The sequence below is a fragment of the Triturus cristatus genome, chromosome 8, assembly GCF_964204655.1.
Source record: "Triturus cristatus chromosome 8, aTriCri1.1, whole genome shotgun sequence".
Classification (NCBI taxonomy): Eukaryota; Metazoa; Chordata; class Amphibia; order Caudata; family Salamandridae; genus Triturus; species Triturus cristatus.
In genome coordinates this window covers 859060819-859086692 of record NC_140591.1, presented here as the reverse complement: position 1 = coordinate 859086692, position 25874 = coordinate 859060819, and the positions used below count along the sequence as shown (strand labels likewise).

At 46.5% G+C, this 25874-nt stretch overlaps 1 protein-coding gene across 3 annotated transcripts in view; it reads left to right on the top strand.

Annotated features, from left to right (window-relative positions):
* Positions 1 to 25874, top strand: part of LOC146805178 (late histone H2A.1-like) — a 71723-nt gene that overhangs the window by 39487 nt on the left and 6362 nt on the right. The window contains exon 1 of one of the 3 annotated variants that reach the window (XM_085622371.1): positions 24170 to 24304. The exons of the other annotated variants lie outside the window; for them this stretch is intronic. The gene's annotated coding sequence lies outside the window, so the exon portion shown is untranslated. Of the gene's footprint in view, positions 1 to 24169; positions 24305 to 25874 lie in introns of those variants that run through there. 3 annotated transcript variants of the gene reach the window in all.

Here is a 25874-nt window from a genome sequence, read left to right as displayed (position 1 = left end):
TCCACCACTCTTATGGAGGCATCGAAAACGGCTCTTTAGGATTCCAAAGGTCCTCTCAATGGCACAGCGTGTAGCTCTGTGTGCGCTGTTGTACCCCCTCTCACCTGCAGTTGATGGATTCAGGTACGGTGTGAGGATGTAGTCTCGTACAGCATACGCACTGTCACCTGCGGGGCATAAGCAGATTAATGTTCAATAGTGTCCTACCACTGCATCACTCTACTGCCTCTGTGTGTGTTTAACATGCATTTACCTAGCAGATAGCCCTCTCCAAAATCACCATTTGTGAGTCTGCGATGTAATGCACAGTGGCGAAACATGAATGAGTCGTGTGTGCTTCCAGGGTATTTGGCCACAATATCAGTGATTATGTGTTGGGCATTGCACACTACCTGGATGTTCAGGGAATGATATGACTTTCTGTTGCGAAATACATACTCATTATGTGATGGGGGTGAAATAGCGATATGTGTCCCATCTATGCAGCCAATGACATGGGGGAATTGTGCAATTTGGTAGAAATCTTGCTTGGTCTGATCCAGTGCCTGTGCTGTGCTAGGAAATTGTATGTGGTGATGCAGCCTCTGTACCATTGCATCCAGGAAAGCGTGGAAGAAGCGCGATAGTGCACTTTGGGAGACACCTCCTGCTGTGGCAATGACCCCCTGGAAACTACCTGATGCCAGGAGGTGCAGTGAGCACAGCACCTGTACATGGGTGGGAATGGAGTGTGCCCTGCGTGTGGGGTGGTCAAGTATGGGTGTCAGTTCAGCAATTAAATCCAGGATGCTGTCTGGGTGCAGCCTGTAGTTGACATGGATCTCCTCATCGGTCACTTGGAAGAGGGTGATGCGTGCTCTGTAGATCCTTTCCTGGCGTCTCCTTCTCTGTGTGGCATCCCTGATTCGCAGCCTCCTGGCTATCACGTACAGCCCAGCCACGGTGGAAAGGCCCTGTGGCATTGTGGGCCTGTTTAAATAGGTTGCAGTTGGTTACCACCTGCTCAGTGTTGATGGTAATTGGGAAGTGCAAAATTGCGAATTTTGCAGAATCGCTATTTGCGAATTTTCTGAACATGTCATTTTGCGAAATCGCTATTTGCGAGTTCGGTAACAGCGATTTCTGCAAATACTGGTGCGCAGACTGCGATTACGCTGATTTATTCGCAGACTCCACTTTACGCAAAATAGCTAATCGCTAAATTAGCGATTCGCACTGTTCTTCTGCGAATACCTTTCCTACATGGCTCAAGTATGTTTTGCGATCGCAAACACCAAGATTCCTGCGAATCGCACTGTTTGCGATCGCAAAACTGTTTCCTACATATGGCCCTACAACTCTAAAGAATCACTAACTCCGAATTAAATTTAGGGAGTTTAATACAAAGCCAAAAATAACTGAACATACAAGCACCTCATGATGAGGTTAAGAAAATACATGGGAACTAATACAAAGTTTAATCTACGCAGCAATCTAACTCGATGAAGCATAAAAAAATTAATGAGCTCTAAAAATATCAAGCAAAAGATAACTGCTCCAATATCTAAATCTGTCTTCATGGATCATAAGGAAATGGATTAGTCTGTCTCTACTCTTCCACTAAAGTGACATCCCTACTTAGCATTTCCCAAGGAAGATCAGAAAAAGGTGTCAGCTCGTGGAGACTTCCTAAGAAGTACACTCACGCTGAAGGGTCAGTAGCCAAAGCTACAGCATCACTCTGTCTTCTCCCTCTGAGTTGATCCCTTACTCCTGCCCTCTAACACCTCACTGCCTCATCTCCTAACTCTTTCCTCGGGGCACTATCCCTAATACAAATGCACAACATAGAAGACACACCCTTCGTCACACCTCTTCTGGCTGGACACCTCCTGGAGGTGATTGTCCACTGAAACCTGTATTTCGTCCAATAATGGTTGAAACGTCCTTGAGTCCCAGGCTCCCTCAGCACCAAAAGTATCGGCTTCTCATTATCTGCATTACTGAAGACTCTTGTAGCAAATGCTCCTCCATACCTAACTCCTAAAACAAAAGGTTAGTCTTAGCTAACAAGTACGATGTCCTTGCACCTGCAACAGAAGCTTGAGAAACTGAAATCCTTGCACGCACATCATTCTTGTTGACTTTCTAACTGAGAGCCTTCCCAAGGAAAATACATTTCGGGCCTATGATGTTCAGTAAACATAAGAAACAAATAGGCCTTTCATTGCAATACATGAACCTTCAATCAGGCCTTCACACATTATGACTCACACATTAATAACATTGCATGTACAAGCGCTATACTTCATTACATTCAATATATGTATAATCATTTCTACATGTGCAAACTTTGATAGGTGCACGTTTAAATCTAAGGCATTACAATTCACACAAATTAATTTACTAAGCACTTTACGCTAGGCGATTACATTTTAAGAGTTAGAAACCCTTGTAACTAACACGAAATAGATTCATAACATTACATTCACATTATTCTTTATTACATATACTCTTCTAATGATCATCTGTTAATAAAACATAAGATACATATGTAGGTGCGGACTCTACGTGATTATGATGCACCCCTACAATTTTCAAAACCACATGGCGCTCTATCAGTTCCCCCCTTTGATGACTAGTGTCATCACCAAAATCGCAACTCCTTGGAGAAAGAACCGACCTAAACAGAGCTCGTTGCCGCTCTTCCCTGTCGGAACTTCTCTAGATTCTTGATATTCTGACTGTCCTGCAGTCTGGCCATCCTTATCTCTTGCTCTCTAAGGGACCTTTCAACCTGGTTCGCTCTGTCCCATTGATAAGCTCTGGCAAATCCCCACAAACAAACCACACAAACCACTATGATAATGATAGGCTTCAGAATATAACCAAGAATGCCTTTCCCTAGATTTGCAAACCAACTTCCCACCTTACCAAATACTTTTCCGACTTTTTCCCAAACACCCTCTTCAGTCAGATCCTGGATCTCATGGTGGATCCCAGTGATGTTACTTATATACTTTTTCAGATCCTTGCTGTTATCTGGTATATAAGTACAGCACTTTTGAACTTTCAACATTTTACAGACTCCGCACTCTTTTGCCAGTAAGACATTTAAAGCAGGACGGTTCTGCATCACTCTCGTCCTTATCGGTAACATCTCTCCATCCAGAAGTATCAACGACTTAGCTGTATTCATTGACAACTCGTCAACAAGTCGCCAATCTCCTAATCTTCACATCATTCAGAATCACTCCCAAACTTGGAATTACGGCTCCAAAAATATCTCCAATCACTGCTCCGCACTCGCACCTCTTTTGACTCCAGAGTGCTTTCCATCTTCCAAAAGCTCTAATTCGTCTGCGTGGTAAATTTTGGGAAAAATGATTCCTAAATAACAAGTTCCATACCAATTTGCAGACAATCTCACATAAGCATTCTTTCCACACACATAATATACTGTTGGCACCACTTGCACCGAACCTTGCAAAAAGTTATTTCCATAGTGAAAACATGATCTCACATACTTTGTCCCACATAGACCTTATCATAGTAGGTCTGCACACGCTTCACACACAACTTCCCCTTCTGCACCAGGTCCAATGCTATAGAGCCATAACTCCCCTTCGCTCTGTGAGATCTCTCCTCCTCAGTCCAATCTACTGGACTCTCCCCAGTATCACGTGTTTTTGTTAGTGTTCTATATCTATCTTCTACTTGGTCTACAAATTTCTTCTCTACCTCAGTTAATGAACAGGTCAAATTATGTTTATGAGCATATGCTGTATCTAAGGTTGAAGTCGGAATTAAATACTTCCCATTCCTATCTTTCTGCTTGTAATAATCATATTTATTAAGGTGCTTGTAAGCTGGTACCTCTGAAAGCACTGCATCGTAATTCGAAAAGAAGTACTCATGACCACTTCCATAAAACATACTAAGCAACAAACTACATGAAATTCCATACGTCAGTGGACGATGATGATACTTAATCCCCTCGTCCACTGAAGCAGGCAACTGCATACACACAGAACAATCTATCGCATCCATTGCCTCCACATATTCATATAGCAGCTTGGCATACGCATTAAGCTTAAAATCACCTCTAGACAAATCTACATGCAATCTACGACTATCTTGATCTAGCAAAGCCTTTTCAGCTCCTATGATTCCCTCTTTCTTGGTTTAAGTACCGGGTGTAGGCGTTACCTTCGCCTCTACGACTCCTACCTCATGCGGAAGAGCAACTAACACTATAATAACTACAACTATTGAAACTATCACTCCTCCTATGAGTGTACCTATCATACATTTGGACATATGGTTCGGATTTCCAGCCTCCATTTTCATTATCGGCTTTGGGTTCAGCAATGAACACTTAGAATCTCTTTCTCTCCCTCAAGTTGCTGTTCACCAATTCAAACACCACTCCGGAAGAGCTGAAAAATCCCTTTACAGTACTTTAAGTTCCTTATTTACACAGTCCAAAGAGACTTCCTTGACCCTTGTTCGTCTTCTATGGAAAGTTCCTAAATTTCTTCTTCTTCCACTCGGGCCTGAGTTATCTTCTTTTTAAGCACTTATTTACAAAACACAGTTTATTCACAATACACAATAAGTTCAGATCCAATTGCAGCTAGAACATGATGCAAAATTTCGGGACGGACAGTTACCAGTTCATGAGTTGATGGTTCAAATCCAAACGTCGGGAAAACTAGTCTTTGCAAAACCAGGATTCGCACCTTGCTCAAAAACAGAGGGTTTGGAACCGTGAGTGTCAGCACCAGCGATACCACTTTGATCTTCAGTAGTGGATTCCTGCTGACCATGCTCACAGACCTCAGTCTCCTGGAACTCACTACTCCCGGCATCAGTTACTGTGTAAGTCCACTCCGGGGTAGCGTATCTCTGGCAAGGTACTATCGTTCTCCTCGATCGCCTCAGGCTTTGATCCTGCTCTCCTTCGCTTTCTTCCGATTCAGAGACCTCAGACACAGGGGCAAGATCTCTCTCGGGAGCCAATCTCAGATTCAGGCTTCTCTGTCTCCTGGGCCAGGCTTCTTCTGCGCCTCCACTGTTTTCTTCTTGGTCTCTCTGCACACCACTTCCTTCTGCTGAATCTGACTTTATGCCACTCCCAATGTCACTTTCAATATATGGGTTCTGAACAATGTGACCCTCTTTAACCTGGTCTGAGGAGCAACCAGCTTCTCCAGCAACCTTCACAGCTTGGCTTGCCCTCTCTTGTGTCCCTGCTGCCACAGCTGAATTTTCATTCGTGAGAGGAGCTGTTTCTTCCAAGTGTGCTGAAACTCTGTGGGTGTGGGAAGCATGTACCCAGTTTGACAATCCTCTGCACTTCACTGTTGTGTTTGTTACCAGTATCACCTGATACGGGCCTCGCCACCGAGCGTCCAGGCAGCTCTTCCTCACGTGCTCACGGACCAGTACCCAATCTCCAGGGCACAAATCGTGGCATAGATCACTTGAAGCTGGAACAGCGGCAGCCTGCACCTGCTGAAACACAGAACGGACCACATCAGCTAGTCCTTTGCAGTAGTCAAGGATTAAGTCATCAGTGATGTTTATCAAAGCGGCTGACGGTACTGCTGGTAATCTCATAGTACCCTCACCATCAGGATCTTGTGTGGGAAAAGACTTGTTCTTCTATCTGGGGCACTGCAAATACTCATCAACACCAAAGGCAATGCATCAGGCCATTTCAAAGACGTGGACGAACACACTTTTCCCATCCGTGCCTTTAATGTCCCATTTATCTGCTCCACTATTCCAGAAGCCTCTGGTCGATAACTGCAATGGAGTCTCTGATCAACATTTAGGGTGGCACAAAGCAACTTCATGATCTTGCTGTGGAAATGCATCCCCCTATCTGATTCCAACCAGGTTGGAAAACCAAACCTAGGAATCGGCTCCCTAAGTAGCAACTTTGCCACTATGAGAGTGTCACACCTTCTTGTCGGGTAGGCTTCCACCCACCGTGAGAAGACACACACCACCAGTAGAATGTACCTCAATCCATTACACTTAGGCATCTCAATGAAGTCTAATTGCATCCTATTGAAAGGCCCTCCTGACCTTCCAAAGTGACTTAGTGTAACCACAGTCTTCTTTCCAGCATTCATCTGTTGACAAGTAACACATCTCTGACAAACTGCTTCAGCAACCGTCCGAAACCGTGGGTTGTACCACATCTGTCTGAAAACTCGCACCATCACATCCCTTCCAAGATGCACAGCACCATGAATCTGTCTTGCCATCGGGCTCAATAAGTTATCTGGCAACACTGCTCGACCATCACTTGAAACCCAAATGTCAATGTCTCCCTTCTCACAGCCTGCTTTGACCCATATTTCTCTCTCCTGTTCTGAAACGTCTTCCTGCAGGCGCTTGAGCTCATCCCAAGAGTCTGCCATGGCTAACATCATGTTGTGCTTGGTTCTTTCTTGGCTCTCTCCTGTATACTCTCCAGTGAATATACAACCTTGTTCAGCGCAAAAACGTGCAACTTCGTCGGCATATCTGTTACCTAGAGAGACAAAGTCAGTTCCCTTTCCATGACCTGCACGTTTCACTACAGCGATTACTTTTGGACATTGCAAAGCCTCCAACAACTGTCTAAGATAATCTCCATTCCTAATGGGAGAACCAGATGATGTCATAAAATCCCTCTGAGACCATAGCTGTCTGAAATCATGAACCACACCGAACCCATACTGGCTATCGATGTAAATGGTGATTCGGATCTGATTTGCTGTCAAACAGACGCGAGTCAAAGCAATGATTTCAGCCACTTGTGCGGAGTATACTCCCTCTCGACAAGCCGCTTCAACCGCTCCTGTAATGGTACATACAGCAAATGCTGCTCTCAATTGCCCAACATTGTCTCTTAAGCATGAACCATCAACAAAGAAAATTTCATCAGGGTCAGGCAGAGGTTCATCAACAATTTCAGGTCTCGGCTTGGTGCAAAGTTCAGTCACATCAAGACAGTCATGGTCCTCACAATCTTCATCATCTGTGTTCGGCAATGGCATAAGTGTGGCAGGGTTTAAAACAGAACACCACCTCAGAGTCACATTCTCTGTAGCAAGTATAACCTGCTCGTAGCGTGAGTCTGTTGTTTGTCAGGTGCTGTGTTTTAGTTCTCATCATCAACATTTCAACAGAATGCGGCACATACACAATCGACGGATGACCCATGACAATGCTTTCACATCTCTAAATGCTGACACCCGTTGCAGCAACGGATTTGAGACATCCAGGCAACACTGATGCTACTGGATCTAAGGTAGTGAGAAATAGGCAACTGGTCTACGGACACTTCCATGATTCTGAGTCAAAAGTGACAATGCGCAACCTTCTCTCTCACAGCAGAACAATGCAAAAGCCTTGTTGTAGGCATTCCCAGAGCCAGAGCACGACACATGCCCTCTCTCAACTCCAAGACTAACACCAGACAATCAAAGTCAAAACAACCTTTATTCGGTGCAAAATATACCACCATAAAAGCATTCTAATAAAAGACAACCATCACAATTTAAAAAAGAAAAAGAAAATATACAGTCAAATTTGAGACAGCAAAAGTTCATACTCAATAAATACATCAAGATACAGTACACGTTTGCATGTTATATAGTGCAAATAAGCAAAATGACCTATGTCTTTTGTATACAAAAAGTGCTAGTGCATATCCCGGTATAGGGTGCAGTACAGAATAATCAGAATGGCCTGTATCATATAGGTACAGAAAGTGCATTATGCTATCATATGTCCCAATAAACAATACAAAAAGTGACTACATAATCTATAACAAATAAATACAAATAGTGCAAGGTATTAATAAATATCCCGGTATAATACACAGGACATAATGGACAAAGAAACCTGCATCATGTAGAAACGTAAAGTGAATTGTGCTATTGTAAATCCTAATGGGCAATACATGAAATAACTACATACACTCTTCTGGCTTATCCTGTAACAGTGGTTCTAGATATGAGTAAATCTTTCTTCTTCTTGTTGCCATTAGTATTAAATTTAAAAAGTTAAAAGTTTAAAAATTGATTTATTCGTTAAATATATTTTTTTTTAAAAGCATTCTGCATCTGTGCGTACGGACGGCGGCAATTATATAAAAGAAGAGAAATTGGTTGTGAATTTAAAATGTATTAGATAAGTTGTTCCGTCTAGAAGCATTATATCACAAAATAGTGGAGCAGGACGTCCTAGTAATTCTAATTTGGCAATAAGACAGTTTCACTTCACAGAGCTTTCTTTTAGTATTTTTTGACGCTTGTTCCATGCACAGCCTAAGAACTTGGCCACCCCACAAACCAGCGATGGGGTGCCACCCCCGAGCCATCGGACCACGCACGCAACCTAGGCTTCATCCTGGACTCCTCCCTCTCGATGACTAGACAAGTCAACGCCGTCTCGTCTTCATGTTTCAACACCCTGCGCATGCTTCGAAAGATCTTTCGATGGATCCCCACAGAGACCAGGAAGACGGTCACCCAGGCACTCGTCACCAGCCGGCTGGACTACGGGAACACCCTCTACGCTGGTACCACCGCCAAACTCCAGAGGAAACTCCAACGAATCCAGAACGCCTCAGCACGACTCGTCCTGGACATCCCCCGCCACAACCACATCTCCGGACACCTGAGAGACCTGCACTGGCTCCCCGTCAGCAAGAGGATCACGTTCAGACTCCTCACCCACGCACACAAGGCCCTCCACAACCTGGGACCCGAGCTCCTCAACACCCGCCTGACCTTCCACACACCCACCCGCCACCTCCGCTCCGCCAGACTCGCTCTCGCCGCCGTTCCACGCATCCGCAGAGCCACCGCCGGAGGAAGATCCTTCTCCCACCTGGCAGCCAAGACATGGAACTCCCTCCCCATCCACCTCCGGACTACCCATGACCACCTCGCCTTCAGGAAGCAACTCTAGACCTGGCTGTTCGAGCAGTAACGTCCCCCCCCCCAGCGCCTTGAGACCCTATGGGTGAGTAGTGCGCTATACAAATGACAATGATTGATTGATTGATTGATCTGTTCTTAAGATTCGAAGAGCGACTAGATGTCTTATTGTCCCAAGGTTTCTGCAGACTGGTTTTAACCATCTGGCCCTTGCCAGTTTGTATGCAGGGCAAGCAAAAAGGAAATGGCCAATACTTTCCTCCGGGGCAGGGCAGCATGGGCATGATTGTAGAGGAGGTTTTGATGGATTCCATTTAGCTGTGAACGGGTTTAGAGGTAAGAAGCCTAACCTAAATTGAATATAAAAAGTTCTGTCTCTTGGTACTTGGATAAAATCCATATATGGTTCGAGGCAGATATATTGTTTATGTGAAAAGTACTACTCAGTTAGTTTTCCCAGGTGGAGGGTTCTTAACGCCCGTTCTGCTACCCAGTTCCAGTAAAGCAATTTAAGCTCCTCTTTTGGGGGAGGGATCTGGCTTGCCCATGCCCCGGACAGCCCTAGATCAGTTAGTAAATTCTTGAGGTTCACCAGTCATTTAACTTTGTTGCCTATGTCCAATGTCAGTACCTCTGAAAGTGCAGCTGCATACCCAGAGAGCTCCTGTGTCCGCCGAAGGCGTGCCCAAAAAAACAAGGGACGGGACCTGGCGATGTCGCTAAAGGGATGCCTACCCATATCATATAAAATTGGTCTCAGGGGAGTACTAGCAGGAAATGAGACTAGCTCTCTAAGGAATTTGTGTTCAGACTTGGAGATATCATCAGTATTGTCAAAGCCCCAGAGCTCGGCGCCATATAGGGCCGAGCTCACTGCTTTACTCTCATAAACTGCCAGGGCAGGAGCGACCGGTTTGCTTAATGATAAGCTTTGTGCTTTCCTGATAGCTCCTGCCACTCGCTTGTGATTTAATAACATTTTGTCCAAGTGGAATCTCCAATTCATCTTATCGGAGAGTCTAACCATCAAATAGTCGAAGGTATTGACTCTCTAGCTGGGTTCTATCTAAAATAAGGCTAGTTCTAAACTGTTTACAAGGATTAAAAGCCATAAACTTCGTTTTTGCATTGTTTATCTTGAGGCCACGAGTTGTACAAAAGAGATGGAATCGGTCTAGTAACTTCTGTAGACCAGCTGGAGTTTTGGAGATGAGCAGTGTATCATTGGCAAATAGGAGGGTCGCGATTTTATAACCAGCCAAGGTGGGTGCGTCGGCAGGATCTTTCCCCAAAAAATCAACCACCCCATTCACATACAATGAGAATAAGGTGGGAGCCATGACGCACCCCTGGCGGACCCCCCTGCTGACAATGATCCTATCAGTAACTTGGCCCTGAGATCAATAAATTTAAAACTTGTGACGGGGTGCCCATTTCTGCCAGAACTGACCACAAGTTCCCCCTGGGTACCAAATCAAACGTGGTCTTGAGGTCAATAAAGGCAAGATATAAGCTGCCCCTACCAATCAGTACCACTTTCCAGTAGAGGAGGAGCAACCGAAACACCTGATCAATAGTCCCGGTATTCCTTCTGAACCCCGCTTGATATTGGGAGATGATGCTACCATTATCTATCCAATCCTGAATCCTGTGTAGGAGAACCCTGCCAACCACCTTTTGGATGACATCTATCAGGCTTATAGGCCTGTAGTTGGCAGGGTCCTCCTTGTCCCCTTTTTTATATATAGGAACTACGTCGTCTCCTTTCCAGGAGTCTGGGACCGGTGCGCCCTTTGCAATTGAGTTGAGCAAGAGCAAAATGTAGTTAGCCCATCTGACGGGTTCTAGTCGGAGTAGGTCCCCCGGAATGCCATACGGTCCTGCTGCTTTGGCAGGAACGATGCAATTAATTGCATCTACAATTTCTGTGGTATTAAAAGATATGGCTTCATCAACAGAGTGTGGATAGTGGGCATGTTCTGGAGTCTGCTGATTATCCAAGGAGTCCTGACATGAGTATAGTTTAGAGAAGTGGGCATGCCATTCTAAGTTAGTGATATGTTTGGGTATTGGGACAGTACCTTTGGAGTCAGTAGTTTTAATCAAATTCCAAAAGGCTGTGGATTCCCTTGGGTTGCAGGCATCTTTAAGTGCCTGCCAGTACGATTCCTCCCAATCACGTTTTGCTTTTTTAATAACGGCATTATATTCTTTCCTGGCTTCTCTAATTTTAGAAGGGATTTTCCTTTTAAGGGCAAGAGATAAAGCTTTCCTCTTTGTTCTACAGCCTTTAGTGAACCAGGGGTTGAGCCCTTTTTTATTGTTATACTTGTGATTGGAGAATTGCCCAGTCTGAAAATGCAAGCTCATCTGACTGATGGTTGCATCGTAAATGAGAGTTGCCTTGGATGTTGCTAGTGGGTTTGTGGCAACTGCCTCCAGTTCCTTAGTTCTGATCGTCAAGATTTCAGAAATAGACTGGATTTTAAAATCTTGCCCTACAACCTTCATCCACTTCAGGAACCTGCCAGAGTTGGAGGGGACAACATCTTTGGTAACTAGAATTGGATCGGTGCTTAAGGCTTGCTCGGGCCGTAACCAGGAATTCTTCAAGCAGCAGGACAGAAAGTTATGATCACTATCCACTGTGGAACCAATTACCATATCATTAGATACAGTCCAAAGGCGGATGTCTAATAAAATATAATCAATGCGTGAAGTGAATCCTACTCTATTGTATGTATGAGCTCCTAGAGAGTCAGATGGGACTCTACCATTCAGTGCCCTCAAACCAAATTCTAAAATAATTGCATTGATTTGGATAGCCACCTGAGTCCACTTCTTAATGGGTACTAAGTCTAAGGGAGGTATTCCCCATTGGAGATCTTCATCTGCTGTCCCCAAGAGATCATCCGAACCCAAGGGTTCGAAAGTACAACTGTGATCTCCTGCTACCATAATTTTCGCAGATGCGTGGCAGCTACTTAGTTTTTCCACAAGGAGTGAGAGGGTAGGCGAAGTATTGCCCCCAGTCGTCTCTCTTACATAAACATTAAAAAGTTCAAGGGTTTCCCCTCCCTTTGGCCCTTTTTAATGTGAGCCACAAGATATCTTGGGATGGGACTATATTTTGTTTTACTTTCCACCCCAGATCAAAACTGACCCACACAATCAGGCCACCAGATGGACGCCCCTTACCGGCATACAACGCTGGAGTAAAAAAGGTGGTATACCCTGACTTATGGAGTGAGATCAAACTCCAAGTTTCCTGAAAGATACAAAGATGGTGATCGTCAACTAAACTGCTCCAATGGGGCAGTAATACTTTGTTCTTAAGACCTGCGACGTTCCAAGAGAGTATCTTAAGGGGAGTATTGCACAACTCGGATTCAGTGGCCACCACATCAGTAGCTATGTCCATTATGGGTATCGTAGAATTAGTTTTTGGCTGGTCGTAGCCTAGGGCTTTCTGTCCTGCCTGATCTGTATTTAAGGAGATCGAGGAAATAGCACGTGGGATAGATCCCCCTGGTGGTATGAGATCCAAGGATAGGTTCTTTGGAGCGTGAAAATAATTAAGAATGGGCCCTTCACATCCCCTTCTGCCTAGATCAGCAGTAGATGCTATGGTATGGCTTCGAGAGATAGCCATGTGCGGTGTGTCATACAAAGAAAAATGAGGGGAGCTGGGCCCAAAAAATGTATCCTGATAAGGATGTATATTCTGCCTTAAAATCTGAACAGGGGTGTTAGGTAGTCATTCAATTTGGGTCAATGGTGAGGGAGGACCACGCACTAAGGATTCCTGTTGGCAAACAGCTCTTTTCTCAGCTATAGGTGGGCAGCGCCTAATCTGTATTGAGGACGACTCAGGAGAAGATGTACGATACTCCAGCGCAATCAGATTATCCGCCAGATCTACATTTGACAAGGTTAATTCAATATTGTCAAACCCCCCCCGTTTGCAGATGGACACCTACTTGCTCTTAATATGTCCTCCCGTATAATAGAGCGGATGATTCTCAAAAGGATTATTAATGCAGGGAACTTGAGGTGTCTTGTAAGCGTTATATTTATTTTCGTACACACAGTGAGGCGCGATGACCTGTACCATTCCTAGCCCTTTTCTCTCTTTGCCAGTACTCGGTATTATAATAGGAGGGCACTGTAGGGTGGTGGGATGCTGGTTTGGGTGACAGACTGGGGGAAAAGACCTAACTAGGGAGGTTAAGTCCTACAATCACGTTGTTTAGAGATTCAACCTCAGCCTTAAGGGACTGGACGATTTTCATCAGATTATTATCAGGGCATTTGCAGGAACAGCTCCCATTCAGATGAATTTGAGAAAGCGAAGTGGGAGCCGTAATTTCCACCGGTGTAGTAGTGGAAAGATCTGCTAAGATTTCAAACCTGTTTGAGCAGGGTATTGGGATGCCTGATTAGTTCGTGGTTGGACTTGGGAGATCAGCCTGTAGATCCGGGGCTATAACTACAAGTTGTTTGTGGCCCAAGATCTTAGCTGATTGCTCATCAGAGTTGCCTGAAGATTTTTTAAACATTGATGGTATAATAGTTGTCGAACCAGCTTTTGTGTTGACTACTATTGGGAGGGGAACGGGGGGTTTATCAGTCAGAAGATCCTCACATTCTCTGACGAGAGTGTCTATCCGATCCATGACACAGTTGTCAGCAGAACTTTTGGGAATCTTTCTGGCCTTTTTTGTCTTCCCTACACAGATGTTGGAGCCGTTGCCACCCCCAGCCCCCGCCATAATTTTCGGCTTCCCCATTATAGCACCAAGGGTATGGAGCGAGCCAAGGATACAAAACAAACTGATGACAATACGTTTTGATTAATGTTCCTTATACTTTTTAAAGGTTCAAGGGAGCTTTCGTTTGTCTCTCTGTATGTTAACGAGGCGATCTTATAATCACAGTACCTCTAACATATCTTTAACTTACTGGCATGCGAAAGTATGAAGGTGGGCCCAGCCCAGCCTCCTCCAGGCGATGACGGGCAAGGATGGGCCCGCCCTTCGCCCAGGCACGGCCCGCGTGCGTCCCGCGCCACGGTTGCCGGTAGCGCGTTTTTTTGCTAGCGGAGATGGTGGTGACTCCTCCCTCCAGGGAGTGAAGGTCTCTGGGACTTGGAGTCCCTGCAGCAGTTCCAGCAATGCAAAGGCGCGTCCCGCGCCGTGGTTGCCGGTAGCGCGTTTTGAGCGCGGAAATGGTGGGGACTCCTCCCTCCAGGGAGTGAAGGTCCCTGGGACTTGGAGTCCCTGCAGCAGTTCAAGCAAGGCAAAGGCGCGTCCCGCGCCGCGGTTGCCGGTAACGCGTTTTGAGCGTGGAGATGGTGGTGACTCCTCCCTCCAGGGAGTGAAGGTCTCTGGGACTTGGAGTCCCTGCAGCAGTTCAAGCAAGGCAAAGCCGCGTCCCGAGCCGCGGTTGCCGGTAGCGCGTTTTGAGAGGGGAGATGGTGGTGACTCCTCCCTCCAGGGAGTGAAGGTCTCTGGGGCTTGGAGTCCCTGCAGCAGTTTCCAAACAATCATGTTCCCATGGTACCGGATCACTTACATCCTCATGAGTCAGTCTCTGTAAAAGCTTCGCCTTCAGAGAGAAATTGGGAATCCATTGGCGACAATAGCCAACCATCCCCAAGAACATTCTGATCTCCCTCAGTGGTAGGTACTGCCATGTTCATGATCGCCTCAATTCGATCTGGTGACACCTTTCTCCTGCCTTTCTCAATTCGATGACCCAAATACTGTACTTCACTCAAACAGTACTGCAACTTGTTTGGGGACACCTTGTGTCCATTCTCTACCAAATGATTCAGTAAGGCAATGGTTTCAATCCTGCAAGCATCCTCAGTCTCTGACGCAATAAGGAGATCGTCAATGTATTGCACAAGAACCGAATTCTGCAGCAACATAAGAATCTCCAAATTCTTTTTCAAGATCAGATTAAAGATCGATGGGCTCTCTGTATACCCTTGAGGGATACAACACCACATTAACACACGATTTTCCAGCCGGAAGGCAAACAAAAATTGGCTTTCCTCATGAAGAGATATCGAGAAAAATGCTTGCCACAAATCAATTACAGTAAACCACTCGACTTGGCATAGAATCTGGAATAGTATCACTGATGGATTCGGTACCACTGGACAACATGGAACAACAATCGTGTTGACCTTTTGCAGGTCTTGCACGATTCTGAATTTCCCGCTTGGTTTCTGTAGTCCCATAATGGGTGAGTTACTTGGACTGCCCATTATCTCCTTCAGTAGTCCTTGCTTAATCATGGAGTCGATTACAGGTTTGATCCCTGCGATCATTTCTGATGACAGATTGTACTGTGGTGTTTTCGGGAACTCAACATTCTGCTTAATCTGGATCTTAACTGGCTCGACACCTTTGATTAACCCAATCTCTTCTCCCGTGAAATCCCATACATCCAATGAAACAGTCTCTTAAATCGAGTGGGAGCTCTTCCACTGTCAGCACAGGATACATCTCTTTGCACAAGTGCTGATTCGCAACCTTAAAGGATAGCATCATCATCCTTCGTTTGCACTTCTACTCCTTTGGGCATGCAATAGATGGTACAATTCAACTTATACAAAAGACTCGTCCTAGCAGGGAGACTGGACTTGAGTCGCACACCACGAACTGGTGTCGGTCTCGGAAGGTTCCTATTCTCACAGGAATCGGTTAAGTCAGTGGATTTGTCATTTTCTTGTTCGCTACTCCTACGACTTGGATTGATTGTCCAGAGAGGGGTACGTTAGGGACTACTGCAGATCTCACAGTAGACCGGGTAGCACCAGTGTCAACCAAAAAGGTGGTAAGGTGACCATCAACATCCGCCTCCACAAATGGTCCCCACTGATCAACCTCCAAGACTGCCCCAAGAGTGCAGTCTTCCTCCCCCCTCAGGCACCGTCATGTCAACTCAACAAACCCTTCAAAGAGAGGCATCTGCTGGTACGTCGAGCCCCTTGCGAGACCCTCGGAGGTTGTGGGACTTGGACCTGCGGGGCCATTGTCCCCCCTTGCATGGATCTAGGACATGTTACTGTATTTACAACTTCAGGCAGTTGCACTACCTCTAACTCCTGTTGCACCTGGTTTGCTGGGATCAATGGACACTTGCGTTTCCATTGCCAGATCTTGTGACAAAGATGACACGCGGCGGTCTTCTTCAGGGTTGCCACATCCACTCCCGTTTTGGGGTTCACAGGTTTCCCCTTCCCCTGACCCTGTGCATTCTGATTCCATCCTTCATTGTCTCCCTGTCTTCTTCCTACCGCCCCTCCACTGGGCTGAATCTGGAGTCCCTTATCAGCGGTTTGCATTTGAACAAGCATCAGCTTGTCCTTCAGCTTCCTGTGTTTTGAGTCTACTTCATCACTGCAGTACCTGGCATACCGCAGTATTTCATCTACCGGTTTGTTCTGCCAGCAAATTAGATGTTGCTGAATCAGAAGACTAACCTCGGGCCTCAATCCCAAAACAAACTTTGAGACGAACTGTCCCATGTCCTTGGGGTCTAAGGTGTCCAATCCACTGTACTGTTTGAAGGCTTGTAAGAGCCTCTCATAATATTCATGCACCGTCTACTTCAGGTCCTGAATAGTCCGATCTATCTTAACCCAAGCAATATCTTGTGGTGAGATTTTAGATTTCAGCCATATAATTACCTTCTCAAACATTTTCATGACCATAGGTGAAGGACCATTTGTAACAGAATCCCTGTCTGATTCAGAAGTTGGCTAATCAACTGCAACTTTTCAATCTGCCCACAAATCCCTTGGTACAACAATGTCAAACAATGTATTGAGGTTGATGCACAACACCTTCGAGATTTTGACAAACCGATCAATCTGCTTATACCATTCAACCGGTTTCTCCATCAGCCGAGGGAAATCATTAGTGAACGCTGCCAAGTCACCTCTACTCCAAGGCACATGCACATACCCTCCATTCTGTGTGAGAACTGGCTACCTGTGGCACCAATCAGTGCTCGCAGGAAGAAGGGCCAATTTAGGAGGCCTAGACGGCGTCGTAGGACGTCAGCTGTACAGGGCTGATCGTACGAGTAAAATCTGTAAATAGATGCAGGGCGCGATAAGAGTAAGGACAGTGGGAGGGAGAAAGGGGAGGGGGAGAGACGGTAACAGGGGGAGCAGCGATGTCGAAAACTCACCATCCGGTGGAAGAGAGAGGGGTGGTTAGTTATTGAATGTTCGCTGCAGCGTCGGAGCCCCGATCCACTGCACAGGAACCTGGTGGGATCCTATTGGGAGAGGAGAAATGGCTCTCTATCTACAGTCAAGTTTTATAATAAACATAACAATGTAGAAGGTTTACCAATTTATCTGGTATGGGTGACAAGGCCATCCCACAAGTTTGTGCTGACCAGACTGAGGTTTGGTATAGCTCATTATTTAGTGGCACTGCCAGTAATTAAGAAATATCCGCAGGGGACTTGTATGTGTGATGGCGTCTCCAAACAGAGCACTAAGCACTTTCTCTTAATTTGTAAACTGTACATGAATTTTTGTATTGCCTATTTAAAACCTATGTTTCTTAAATATGGTGTACGTACAGTTAATCAGGCTATGAGCCTAATTTTTAATTTACAACACGTCGATATCTGTTTTTTTACTGCTACGTTTTTAATTCATTCTATTAAGGCTAGGAAAAGTATGTGTTTTTAACCCATTTTATCTGTATTATTTTGGTTTGGTCTGTTAATTTGTTGTATATGACTTTTAAATGCATGTTTTATTCTTTGTTGTGCTTTTATGGTCATTTTTTCATGCACCGAATAAAGCTTCATGAATTGAATTGAATTGAATCGAGAGGAGAAAGGAGCAGTTAGGAGTCCGTGAGGCGCTAGTGATTTAAATCAAGGGATTCGGCCCTTCTTCTGCGAGCCTTGATCCCTTCGTGCCATGGATAGGCAGTTCTCACACCTACCTTTTCGCCCTATGATTTCACCGTCCCCTGCCGCTCTGACACTTACCTCTTTTACACACAGCACTCATCAATTTGGCTACCCGGTCCTGATGATGATCCTAAGTTGAAAGGATTGAAACACCGTTGACCCTCTCACATCAGCAAAAATCCTTTGGCGCACACCGTACTTTGGTTCTCTGAATCGCTGAAAATCATAGCCTACCTACTCGAAATAATCATTATGTGAACCAATAATTTTGTATATATTGTATATTACGCTTCAGCGTGCGCCCTGTGCTGTGTTTTCCTCACGTTGTCACTTGCGCCGTCACGTTTTATCACGAGCACAATGTGCACTATGTAGTGTGCGTTCTAGTTCTCGCACGCTGCGTGGTTACGCAGCGCGCGAGGGCAGAACGCGTGAGAGGGAATGCGCATGCGCGACGAGCGGAACACGCGATAGAGCGGAGCCGCGGCACGGAGCAGGGTGTGTTGCCCGGCGCTCTTGCATGTGTATATCTAAATAAATACGTACAGTGTTCCTACATCCCTGCAATTGTGTCTTCTATCAGTGGGGGCTACCTACAACTTTACAGTGGCGACGAGGGTGGGATTCTGCTATTACAGACAGCAGAAGGATCCTGACCTACTGACTAGGAGCATAGGCCGGAGCAGCATTGGCCAGCCAAGGGGGAAGACAGAAAGAAGAACTATCCCAAGAAAAAACACATGAAGAGCGTGGCAGAGGCAGCAAATAAAAGGTACAGACCACGTGCAGAGGCCGATAGAAGGCGCGCAACCGCAAGAAGCACGCGAAAGGCCTAGTCATAGTGAACCTGGCGGAAGCGGCAGCACGCAGCGACGGGGGGTCGGAAGAGGAGCGACAGCAGGAGCAGGCGCAACCAGAGCTAGGGGACACGCCAGACAGTCCGAGAGGCCCAGGAGCGGCGCCAGGAAGGAGGAGAGAGATGAGCACCCAAGGATCCTCACTGACGGCGCTAATACCGTTTCTGCCACGACCAGGAGAACCCCTAATGAAGTGGGAGGATTGGCAGGAATATTTTAAGAACTACCTGGCGGCCCTCGAAGATGAAAACGGAGAAGAGTTCCCCAGCGCGAGGAAGAAAAGAATACTCCTGCACAATTTAGGCCCGGAAGGCATAAGGGTCTACCAGAATCTGGTGCCACAACTCCGGCAAAACGCGGACGATGACGTATTTAAACACGCCATGGAGGACCTCGATGCCCACTACCGCCCAGCGGTGAGTGTCTCGATGGATAGGTACAACTTCCAACAGAGGAAACAAGAGCCGGGAGAAACTATCGATGAATACGTAGCGGCCTTGAAGAAACTGGCGGTGACATGCAAATACGGAGCTCTGCACGATGAGTTCACCAAGGACCAAATCGTCATGCATACTACGAACAAAAGTGTACAAGCCAAACTGTGGGCGAATAGTGAGGCGCCACTGAAAATAGTGATCGCGATGGTGAAGAAAGCGGAGTTGACTAAACGGTGCGCGGAGGCGGCAAAACGAGAAGTGGTCCCCAAGACCATGGTGAACAAAGTAGATGACGCAGAAGCACAGGGAAGGAGCAAACAACCGGCCCAGGAGAGCAGAGGACCCCCGAAGTGGAAAGGGAAGACTGGACAAACGTGGAAGCCGACTAGGGATAACAATGGAGCATGCTACAGATGCGGCAGCCCTGCACACACAGCTCCGGACAAGAGATGCCCAGCGTTCCGTGCAAAGTGTATGTTCTGCGGCATAATGGGCCACTATGAGAAAGTCTGCCGAAGGAAGACGAAGAGGCCCGTGGTGAAGTATGTGGAACAAGAGCAACGGGAAGAGGAAGAAGAGCAGGAGGAAGACGTGGAGGTCCTGTGCATCGATGATCAGGTGCTGGGGATAGACGGGAAGAGAACCCGCAAACCCCAATGCGACATGAAGATTGGAGGGGTGAATATCCAAATAGTAATAGACTCGGGATCCCCGTACACCATCATCCAGAAAACGGTATGGAAGGAGCAGTTTGAACCCACGTTGGGAACAAGGCTGGAACAACCAGACATTCGCCCGGTGTCATATACAGGGGAACCGATACCCATGGTGGGGTACAGGACACTGACCTTTGAATTCCGGGGTAGACAAGCCGAGTGCAAACAGTACATAGCAGAGAAAGGCCCCTCCGTACTGGGATGGATGGACCAAGGGGATCTAGGGATCAAACTAGACCCGGGAGGCGACTCACAAGTCCTCATGACAGCGCCAGGGAGCTGGCCGGTACTGGAAGCGATGAATCACAAATTCCCAAAAGTGTTTGGAGGAAAGGTGGGGAAACTGGAGAAATTTGCACACAAGATAGTACTTAAAGAAAACTCCAGTCCAGTGTCCCACAAAGTCAGAAATATACCCCTAGAGGTGAAAGACGCGGTGCAGACGGAGCTACACAGATTGGAAAAGGAGGGGATAATAGTGCCGATCGACAGTGCGGAATGGCTCGCCCCCCTGGTAGTGGCGATGAAACCAAATGGGAAAGTCCGTCTGTGTGTGGACCTTAGGGAACTAAACAAGTGTCTCATAGTAGAGAAATTCCCATTACCTCGCATCGAAGAAATGCTAGCCAAGACCAAAGGGGTAAAGTGGTTCTCCACCATCGACCTAACGTCCGCCTATCATCAGATAGACCTACACCCGTCAAGCCGGAAGTTGACATCGTTTATCACACCCTTTGGGTGCTACCAATTCCGGAGAATGCCATTTGGCCTTGCCTCCGCAGCAGCGGTGTTCCAAAAACTGATGCATCGGTTGTTTCAGGACATCAAGGGCGTCCAGTATTTTCAGGACGATATACTTGTGATGGGAACAGATAGAAGAGACCACGATGAAAGACTGGAGAAAGTACTCAGAATACTAGAAGACCAAGGCCTGACTGCGGAGTGGGAAAAGTGCAAGCTGGGAATGACATCAGTCACATATCTTGGGCACGAGATAGGAGGACACGGCATCACCCCTAAAAGAGCAAATGTGGAGGCGATATGCAAGGCGACAGCACCCAACAACAAAGAGGAAGTAAGGTCCTTCCTAGGGATGGCAGAGTATTACAGCAAATTCGTACCACACTTCGCCACCAAGACACATCACCTCCGACAACTAACGAGGGACAAAACGACCTACAAATGGACGGAGGACACACAAAAGGAGTTTGAGGCCCTGAAGAAAGACATCAGTCAAGCGGTGCCCTTTCAAGGGTATGATCCACTCGGCCGGTCGATTTTGACGACGGATGCCAGTGAAAAAGGACTAGGGGCAGTACTCATGCAGGAAAGAAGTGATGGACTGGTGGAAACACTCAGCTTCGCGTCCAGGACACTATCACCCACTGAGCAGAAATACAGTGTGATTGAGAAAGAGATGCTAGCTGTGGTGTGGGCGATGGGAAAATATCGCCAATTCCTATGGGGCACGAGATTCCTGCTTAAGACAGACCACAAGCCCTTGGTCAAGGTACTCACCTCAAGTGGGCATGCTGGCACCAAACCCCGCATTGCAAAAATGACGCTCAAACTGCTAGAGTACAGATATGACGTGGAATATATTCCGGGGACGAGGAACAAGGTGGCAGACTATCTTAGCCGAGCAGCAGCCATGGAAAGTGCCCCGGACATGACCCCCGAGGAAGACGAGATGGTGGCAATAATGGATGATCAGAAAGGGTAATAAGCAAACAAGACTGGATACAGGCGTATGGAGAAGATGAGGAAATTGGCAAGGTCAAAGAACACATAATAAAAGGATGGCCGGAGAAGAAACGGCTAGGAGAGGCACTCCGAAAATATTATGAAGTACGAGAAGAGTTATCAGTGGGGAACGAAGGAATATTCCTGTACAGGAGAGACAAAGTGGTTCCTCCAGCAGCAGTGGTTCCCCGATTAATCGCAATGCTACACGAAGGGCACTTAGGAATAGTAAAATCTAAGGCGAGGGCGAAGCACATGTACTGGTGGCCAGGAATGGTTGCTCAGGTGGAAAGGCAAGTGAGAGAGTGCAACCAGTGCCAAAGAGCAGACAAGACGCTGGTTCCCCTACGGCCGGCGCTAGGGAAATTCCCCGTACCAAGTGGGCCATGGGAAGATGTGGCGGTGGACATCCTGGGACCGGTGCTGGACATCTACGGAACGCCCCAATACCTCTGTGTCCTGGTCGACAAGTATTCCAAGTGGCCAGAGATACACATACAGGAAGAAATGGAAGCAGAGACGGTGATAAAATTTCTCACCTCGGTCTTCCTAAGGGAAGGCATCCCCAGAACGCTGTTGAGTGACAACGGACCCCAATTTAGATCTGAAAAATGGAACAAGTATGCGGAGCGAAATGGGATCAAATTGCTGCACGTGGCGGTGTACCACCCGTCGAGCAATGGACAGGTAGAGCGCTTCAATAGAGTGATTATGGGTTCCATTCAAGCAGCTATCATGATGGGGAAGGACTGGGAGAAAGAGATACAGAAAACGGTGTGGGCCTACCGCATCACCCCCACGGGGACGGGGTACAGCCCCTTCCAAATCCTAAGGGGGAAACACCCCTTCACCAAGGACAACGTCATGTGGAGGGAAAAGACAATAACAAGCAAATGGTCTCCAGCGGTAGTACAAAACAACCTGGAGAAGGCCCAGAGAGTGTACACGGAGTACTACAACCAGAGACGGATGGTCAAAAACGCCACTCTGGAGAAAGGGGAGTGGGTGAGAGTCAAGTTAGCGGTTCGAAGGAAGAAGGGAGACAGCAAGTACAGTCCACCTCTACAAGTGGAGGAAGTATATGAGAGAGCCGCCCTACTCAGCGATGGGAACGTGTGGTCCCACGACCGCATGGCGAAATGCAACAAGATCTTAAAATGGCCAGAGGAAGAGAACGAGAAATTAGCCCATGAGACCTACACTAAGGACATCGAAGGAAGTAAACTCCCGGAAAGAAGAGGCACACCAGAGAGAGAGAGAGTACAGTGGGCAGCAGGGAGACCAGGGGACGACGGAAGTGGAAGAGCTACCGATGGAGGAAGGCCACAGCCCGGACAGAGTGGAGCGAGGTGACCCCCGAGGCATGGAGGGGAGCCCAGCTGTAAGCAATGAGCCTGGAAATCCCAGCACCCCGGTAAGACGTACCCGAGCTGGCAGAGTGATTGTGAGGCCTAGCCGCTTCAAAGACTTTGAACTAGATGGAGGGAGTGTACCCTAGAGACTATGAGGACTACATGTTATCTGGGCCATGGAAAAGGAGGGAGATATGTAGTGTGCGTTCTAGTTCTCGCACGCTGCGTGGTTACGCAGCGCGCGAGGGCAGAACGCGTGAGAGGGAATGCGCATGCGCGACGAGCGGAACGCGCGATAGAGCGGAGCCGCGGCACGGAGCAGGGTGTGTTGCCCGGCGCTCTTGCATGTGTATATCTAAATAAATACGTACAGTGTTCCTATATCCCTGCAATTGTGTCTTCTATCAGTGGGGGCTACCTACAATTTTACACACTTATTTTGGGTTGCCACTGCATACATGCTTAACAGTGCTGTTATAACGGTTATGTATATTCCAGTCTTCTAAATATTTGATGCCTAAGAGCACATTCAGCAAGGTTTATGGGTAATACTCCTGTTGTTTTTCCCTAACCTATGGAGGCACCCAATTCCAGGTAAAATATTGTTAAAAAAAGAAAATCTAGAAGCAAGTGCAAAAAGAAATGGCTTATTTAAGGCTGGGGTAAACTTTGTTTCCAGTAATTAGCCAGAGGACGCTGTGCATGCAGCTTGAGGTTTTTGTGAGGCCCGCTTCAGAAAGTTTAACGTGTAATTCAAAATTGCTTGAGTTATCAGTAATGGGTACATTTAAAATTGATCTGACAAGAGGGCCTCAAAATATTTCTTACCCGGGCCCCAGCAGTGCTCACAATGTCAAAAGCAAAACTACGGTTCCCAGAACGCGACATGTTCTTCACCAAAAACCCCGGGACTGGCTGAAGGTGGCACATGGACGTAGTTCCCCTGAACAACTAAGGATCTGTATATAGCTTGTCACAACAGGATCAACTCGTCCTTCCGAGAGCAATTAACTTGGGTAATTGTAATACCCTTTCTTTACAACATTTGAAGAGGGAAGCGTATTGGAACAATAAAGCCTTCTAAAACAACGCTTTTTTGTGGGGATGGGGGCCTGAGTGAGTCCCCGCCTCTCTCCTTTTCTGAACTGGGCGGGGCAGGAAAGCGGGAGTGGGCGCCTGACACTCAGGTGGCAGTCATTGCGCTCTGATTGCAGGTGTCGGCCCCTACCAGCTGGGGGTTTAAAAGGAAGCTGGGCGCGCGCAGTTTGAGATTCTCTGAGCGAGCGATTGTTGCAGTCGGTTGAGCGTACGCGGTTTTAAAAGGTAAGTGTTTTGTTCTATTGGTGGCCGTTATGCGAGCTTTCCGTTTGTTCTTCCTCGCGCTCAAACAATATAGTTTCCAAGCAGCCTTCGCCGCTCACAAGTGCTTCAATGTTGATTATGTTTATTTTTAAGTTGCAAGTGTTTGTTTTCAAGTTAGCCTTTGGTTCTAATCAGGGCTTTAAGTGGGCCGATAAAAACGGAGGGTCTCTCAAAGGGGCGTGGCCTATGTAATTAAGGGCGTGGGTTAAAGACATATGAGCTAAACATATGTGTTTAGCATATTTTGCTGTTTGTCAGTGCATTCAGATAAGATGCAACAAGTAACATCATTCCTACAACAAGTCAGGACTATTTGCTTTGTCAATGGTTGTTACTTGCATAAGTTGAATAAGCAGCAACTATGGCTTGTGGTGTGTGTATATATAATAAACACGTTTCCACTTAAATCCGTGGTGACGACGATGTTGCTGCTGCTACGTCTCAAAGAGAAGAGAAAACTACTCTTTTAAGGATTTCCCTCCCCCCCCCCCCCCCTATAAGGTTTACCTGGCATCACGTCATGTTGTAACTTCTCCACTAGTGAAAAGTGAGCAGTGTGAGCACGCGCACATTGATGTGCCTGCTGTCACTGCACTCCGGAAAAAAACGGAGCGCCTGTGCCAGGGCACAAAACCGAGCCTGATGAAGATCCGTTTTGAGGCCCCCTTTAAACAAGCATTGGCATAGCAGTTAGGTCTCACCTTTGGGACCTTATAAGTGTTTAGTTATCCAGCACAATATCCTTGGTGCAACAACAACTGTTGCATGGCTAAACACTTATAAGGTCCCAAATGTGAGACCTATTGGCTATGCCAGTGCTTGGTCAGTTTACAAATGACAGTGTCCTGTAAGATGGTGTGGACATAATGGGTCTTTTTTTTTTGGGGGGGGGGGGGCATTCGTGCACCAGATGCAGTGGCATTTGTGCGAAGACTGTGAGGGGCCACCTTATCAGAACATGCTCAAGAGGAGGATTTCTTTTCTCAATTGCTCTTTATCTAATGTGCCAAATTGAAGGCAAGTAGTTCGAGATGGCGTATACTATACTGCTCCCATTATCTGACTTGCAAACTCGTGGGGCATTATGTTGATCCTCGAGCCCAAAACGTGTACAAAGGGGACTAATCCAACGTGCATGTTTTGCATATGTGCAGTAAAAAAATCTTCGGCCTTGTAGTATTTTTGTAATTTAAGGAACAATGGTTCCTAAGCATAACATTTTTTTTAAGCAGTAATTGTTAAAAATAATTTGCATGGAAGGTTCCAATGACTCTGAAGATTTCAATGTATTTTTCAAAAATAAAATTCAACGAAAAACTCCATACACTGGAGTACATTCCAACCAGGTGTTAAAACCAGACGAAACAAGGAATTTGGGAAACATACAGGCAAGAAAACTTGTTAAAGGAAACAGTAAACTTCTGCACCCAAACAGCAGATTTATACATAGTCTAGCGCGTCAGAGTCTGTCAATGGCGTTGTGATCCTCTGATAGTCCTGATACTCACTTTTTAACAATCCTATGCCTGAG